This window comes from Chiloscyllium plagiosum, chromosome 5, assembly GCF_004010195.1.
Source record: "Chiloscyllium plagiosum isolate BGI_BamShark_2017 chromosome 5, ASM401019v2, whole genome shotgun sequence".
NCBI classification, from domain to species: Eukaryota; Metazoa; Chordata; class Chondrichthyes; order Orectolobiformes; family Hemiscylliidae; genus Chiloscyllium; species Chiloscyllium plagiosum.
In genome coordinates, this window is record NC_057714.1 from 5,690,736 (window position 1) to 5,697,498 (window position 6,763).

The following is a 6,763-nucleotide window of genomic DNA, read 5'->3' on the forward strand; positions in this document are numbered from 1 at the left end:
CAAACTTACTAACTGTACCTCTTATGCTCGCATCCAAATTATTTATGTAAATTACAAAAAGTAGAGGGCCCACCACCAATCCTTGTGGCACTCCATTGGTCACAGGCCTACAATCAGAAAAACAACCCTCCACCACCACCCTCTGTCTTCTACCTTTGAGCCAGTTCTGTATCCAAATGGCTAGTTCTCCCTGTATTCCGTGAGATCTAACCTTGCTAAGCAGTCTCCCATGGGGAACCTTGTTGAATGTCTTACTGAAGTTCATAAAGATCACGTCTATTATTCTGCTCTCATGATCTATTTGGATTTCCAGAAGGCTTTTAATGGGATGCGACACAGGAAGCTGCTAAATAAGATAAGAGCCCATAGTATTAGGAACAAGGTACAGCATGGACAGAGGACTGGCTGGCTGGCAGAAAACAGAGAATGGGGATAAAGGGGACTTTTTCAGAATGGCAAGCTGTGACTAGTGGAATTCCAGAGGGATCAGTATTGGGTCCGCAACTATTCACATTATGCATTAACGATTTGGATAAAGGAATAGAGGGCATAATTGCCAAGTTTACAAATGACACAAAGATAGGCAGAGGGACAGATAGTTTTGAGGATGTGGGGACTTGGACAGGCTAGGATAGTGGGCATAGAAGTGTCAGATGGAATATAATGTGGGAAAGTGTGAGCTTATGCACTTTGATAGGAAGAATAGAGGTGTACAGTGAATAAAGAGTGGAGCTGGAAAAAGTACAGCAGGTCAAGCAGCATCACAAGAGAAGGGGAGTCAACATTTCAAATCAGAACCGAATCTGCAGTTCTCACTATCTCCAAGAATAGAACTGTAGACTATATTCTAAAGGGGGAAGCACTAGGTAATTTCGGAGACCTAATTCAGGATTCTGAAGGCTGATGTGTCGGTTGACTTGGCTGTTGGGAAGGCAAATGCAAGGGTCAGGGAGGGGATCTGATTGAAAATTGCAGAATACTGGGACACCTGGATATGGAGAAGATGTTTCCACTTCTTGGAAAGACTAGAACCCGAGTGCACAGCCTCAGAGCGAAGGGATGACCTTCAGAAGGCTGTGAAGGCCACGTCTTTGAGTTTATTTAAGGCAAAGATAGAAAGGTTCTTGGTTACTAAGGGGATTCAGAGTTACAGAGAGAAGGCAGGATAATAGGGTTGAGAAACATATCAGCAATAATTAAATGGTGGAGCTGACTTAATGGAGTGACCAGCCTAATTCTGCTCCAAAGCCTTGTAGTCTTATGGACAGTGTGGGAAGAACTTTAATCCTATACCCTTAATGATTTGGGAATGCTTGAGAGCACAACATAGACTTGTCCCATATCTAACCAATGCTGTATTTATCCTGCGTTTAATGTGACCATTAAGAGAAAGAAACCTGATAGAATAAAACTCACTCTAGTGTGTCCAACAGGAGGCTGCTTATTAGCAAACAGTTACACTACTGACTTTATAAGAAAGAGAGAGAGAGGAATTATTGAGAGATGCTGAAGATAGTAATGCCTCAGACATTTCTGGCCCAAGGAGAGGCTCCTCTGCTGCAGTGTTAGTTTCTGCCTCTGAATGTCACCTGCTCCAGAGGTGTGTAATATCATCTCTAAACAGAGTGATTCTGAAAGTACCTCTCCCGACCTAAAGAACTCTGCACTGATGCCGAGTAAGTGAGATAATTGCATCCAACAACCACAACCATCTTTCTTTGTGCACCTGGAGATTTCACCCAAATAACCATTAACTTCAGTTTTACTAGATTTCTCAGGATCACACTCCTCAAGTGTTACTTTGATGTCTGGGGCAGGCCTTCTCAACTCAACTGTGGAATTTAATCCATTTCTGTGTATAGACCAAGACTGTAATCAAGTCTACAGTTAATGTAGAGATGTCAAAAGTGGAAGTGAACAGAGATTACATACCTTTACTAATGATCATGTATATTGGGTAACTTAAGTAACTTAACATTTAATTGCATGCAATCATTTAATGGAAGGTGGAATGTTTGGAGAAATATAATTGCACTTGATGTAATAGCTGGCTTATAGTCAATAAAATTTTTAAATTTTTCATTAAAGGATCATAAATATGCTGTTTGATAACATCATTCAATAAGTGATATTATGTGTGTGTCAATGATGAAGTCACTACTCACAATTGGAACTTATGGAATTTATCATTAGCACTGCTGCCTCACAGCGCCAGGGACCCAGGTTCGACTCCAACCTCGGGCAATTTTCTGTGTGGAGTTTGCACATTCTCACAGTCTGCATGGATTTCCTCCGAGTGTTGTGGTTTCTTCCCACAGTCAAAAGATGTGCAGGTCAGGTAGATTGGCCATACTAAATTGCCCATAAGTATCCAGGAGGTGGATTAGCCAAAGGGAATGCAGGATTACAGGGATCAATTGGGAGTGTGGGCCTGGGTGGGTCGACGTGCACTCGATTGGCCTCCTTCCAAGCTGTCATGATTCTTTGAGAAGTTTGGATGATTTGAGCTTGCAGGAACTCTGCCTGCCAATAGAGGGCACTTTATGATAACATTGGAAACATGAGTTGCACTCTGCATATCTGAACTAATGAAATTTGGCTGATGTGCTCAAAATACCTTTCTGGTTCAATGGCATGAGTTATGCTGCTACAAAAGAACAATCAAGGCTGACCTTATCTGTGGGTGACTTTCATTTTATCAGTACGGGTTGAATTGAGATCCAGGTTTTTGTGATAGTCGACAATTGTTAATCTTCTGCACCACACAGAATCTCGTTTTGTTTTGGATTAATTTTGACACAAACATCAATGGCATTGACATTATTTCTTTCTTCACCCATCCGTAATATGCTTTGTTGCAGAGTCAAAGTAAGCAGGTTAAAATTTACTTTCTATCTGAGAACTGGCTGCACTGAAAATACAGGCAAACAAAAAGAATCTAGCAGAACCAAAGCAGAGAAAATAGAAGTAAAAACAGGTTAATTCATCGAAATATAATATGAGACATTTTAGTCATCTTGTGTACATGGACTTACTTTGTTAACTCTAATAATAGTTTCAGCCAAACTTCAAACAGAACAGTCAGGTGGAGCAAGTACAGTAGAGAATAACAAAGGCAAGGAGGACTCAGGATTAGGGATACATAGGCTTAAAAAACAACAGGATATGTTGGATTTGCAGGGCAACTATTTTGATATAGATACCCATAGTAGGGCAGGAAGGGTCAGAGTGGACAAGCATGTGAATACACCAACAAATGGGATCAAAGGGGGAAAAATTGGTTAAAAAAAACTAATGGCTGTTTACATTAAATACAGATGGTATTTTAGAGCAGAATAAATGAATTAATAGCACAAGTAGGATGGGTCTGATATAATAGCCATAAGGAGATACGATTATATGGAGTTTAAAGTTGAGAACTAAGTAATCAAAGGTATTTGACTTCTTGACGACAGGAAGGAAGGGAAGAGCGGTGGGATTGCTTTGTTAGCATGAGACAGAATAAGAATTAAAGCAAGAAGTAATCTAGGATCCCTCACTGTAGAGTAACTATGGCTGGAGGTTAGAAGTAACAAGGTGAAAAAGGCACTGGCAAGAGTAGTCTAACTCATCTAACAGAAAGTCCATCAAAATAATGAAGTCAGATAAAAAAAGGCAGCATGGTGACTTTAAACTTCAAGAAGTTTGGGAAAATCAAATTGGCAAAGGTAACGATCAAGAAGCATTCATAACGTGTGTTTGGAGGTGAGTGGGCAAGTGATGAAGAAGACATAAAGAGCTGACAGAGGGAGCCGAGAACTTGCCAGAGAGAATATAATGTGAAAAGATGCACTTTGGCAGGAAGACTAGAAGAGTATTATTTAAATGGGGAAATATTGCAGAAAGCTGCAGCACAGAAGGAATCAGGAGACCTTGTTCATGATTCATCCAATATCCAAGTAATAGGAAAGGCAAATGAACTTTTGGCCTTTATTTTGTAGGGTCAAAGACTGTGGTGCTGGAAAAGCACAGCCGGTCAGGCAGCATCTGGGGAGCAGGAGAGTCAACATTTTGAGCATAAGTTCTTCATCAGGCCCAAGGGGACTGAGAGATAAATGGGGCTGGGGGAGCAAGGTAGCTGGAAAAATGCTATGTAGATGAAGGTGGGGGTAAAGGTGATAGATCAGAGAGGAGGGTGGAGTGGATAAATGGGAAGGAAGGTGGGCAGGTAGGACGGTTCAAGAGGGCGATGCCAAGTTGGACGGTTAGATCTTGGATAAGGTGGGGGGAGAGGAAATGAGGAAACTGGTGAAATCCACATTGATCCACATTGTAGTTGGAGGGTTACAAGATGGAAGATGAGGTGTTCTTCCTCCAGGTGTCAGGTGGCTAGTGTTTGGCATTGGAAGAGGCCCAGGATTTGCATGTCCTTGGCAGAGTGGGAGGGGGAGTCAGTGTTAGGCCCCAGGGCGGTGAAGTTGTTTAGTGTGGCTGTCCCAGAGATGTTCTCTGAAACATTCCGCAAGGTGGCATCCTGTCTCCCCACTGTAGAGGAGACCATGTCAGGAGCAATGGATGCAGTAGATGACATGTGTGGAAGAACAGGGAAATCTCTGTTGAATGCGGAATGATCCTTTGGGGCCTTGAATGAGGTGAGGGGGGAGGTGTGGGCGCAGGTTTTGTACTTCTTACAGTGGGAGAAGAACGTGCCGGGAGTGGAGGGGTGCCGGGAGTGGAGGGCGGATTGGTGGGGGGCATGGACTTGACAAGGGAGTCATGGAGGGAATGGTCTCTACAGAACGCAGATAGGGTTGCAGAGGGAAATATATCCCTGCTGGTGGGGTCTGACTGTAGGTGGAAGAAATTGCGGAGGATGATGTGATCTATCCAGAGGTTGGTAATGTGGACCAGGGTGGAGGGATGGGGTCCAAGGGCAGAGGTGCGGGAAGTGGAGGAGATGCGATGGAGGGCATGTGGGAGGGGAAATTGCAGTCATTCTCTCCGCGACTCATTTCTTCGGTCCACGCCACTCACCAACCAACACGCCACTCCCAGCACCTTCCCCAGCCACTGCAAGAAGTGCAAAACCCGTGCTCGGACCTTCCCCCTCACCTCCGTCCAAGGCCCCAAAGATCCTTCCACATCCAACAGAGATTTATCTGTACTTCCACACGTCATCTACTGTGTCCATTGCTCTCAATGTGATCTTCTCTACATTGGAGAGACTGGACTCCAACCTGCAGATTGTTTCAGATAGAGATATGCACTAAATAGCCCCGCCACCCTCCACCAAGGATATGCAAGTCCTGGACCTCCTCCACCGCCAAGCTCTAGCCACCTGACGTTTGGAGTAAGAACACTGCATCTTCCGCTTGGGAGCCTCCAACCATACAGGATCAATGTGGATTTCACCAGTTTCTTCATTTCCCCTCCCTCCATCTTATCCCAGATCCAACCTTCCAACTTGGCACTGCCATCTTGAGCTGTCCATCTTCCTTCCCACCTATCCACTCCACCCTCCTCTCCAGCCTATCACCTTCACCTCCACCTTAATTTACATATTGCATTCCCAGCTACTTTTGCCCCAGCGCTATCCCCCTCCCATTTATCTCTCAGCCCCCTTGGACCGCGCCCTCATTCCTGATGAAGAGCTTATGCTCGAAACGTCGACTCTCCTGCTCCTCACTCTTTGACTCTGCACACTCTTTGACTCTGATCTCCAGCATATGCAGTCCTTAATTCCTCCTTTATGGAATGGAGTATAAAAATAGGGAGGTGTAGCCAAAACTATTAAAGGCATCTGTCAGGCTACATGTCGACACTGAACATTTTCAGTCCTTTTATCTAAGAAAAGACGTGGAACTGTGCAGAGAATGTTGACTAGGTTGATTCTGAGTATGGAAGGGTTTTCTTATCAAGGCGGTCAGGTAGATTGTGATTGTACTAAGTGATGTTTAGAAGAATGAAAGGAAACTTATTGAAATGTATGAGATTCTTAGGGGCTTAACAGGGTTGATGGGAGAGTTTATTTCCCTCTTGGGAGATTCGAGGGCCAAAGGGAATAATCTAAGAAAGGGACTGTTCATTTAAGACAGAGATGAGGAAGTTTTTTTTATATCTCAGAGGGTAATCAAGTGTTATGGGGATAGACAAGAAAGTAGAGATGAAGATGTTCAGGACAGCCATGACCTTATTGAAGGAAGCTGCAGATTCAGCAGGCTGAATGGCTTACTTCTGTTCGTACATCTTATTCTCTTATGTTGTTACTGTCTTTCAGATGAGATATTGAACCAAGACCTTGTCTGCCCTCTAAGGTGGATGTAAATGATCCATGGCATCAATTTGAATATTGGTACTATTTTAAAAGGGATTTGGGGAGACGAACAAATGGATGTACATACAAAAACCATTGAAGACAGCAAAACAGGCCAAGATAGTCAATAAGACATATGGAATTTGTGACATAATGGCAGGGCGCTTTTTTATTTCAAGAATGTACCTTATTCATAAAAATACCTTTATATGTGTACATAGGCACCAAAGCAGTTCAGTTGTGTATAGTTGCATATGAAGAAACAAATAAACATTAGAGTGTGACTCTATCCAACAAACAAACCAAAGGCATTTATTACTTGTATAAGACTATACTTTCATATATTTGAGGTACTTTGGTGGGGGTGGGGGGTGGGGTCTGATAACTGAACAGATCATCATTTAACTTTAGCTGACCGACGATGATCTTTCCCCACTGCGCCTTGGCAGCAGCTGCCCCAAGTTTCAGTGC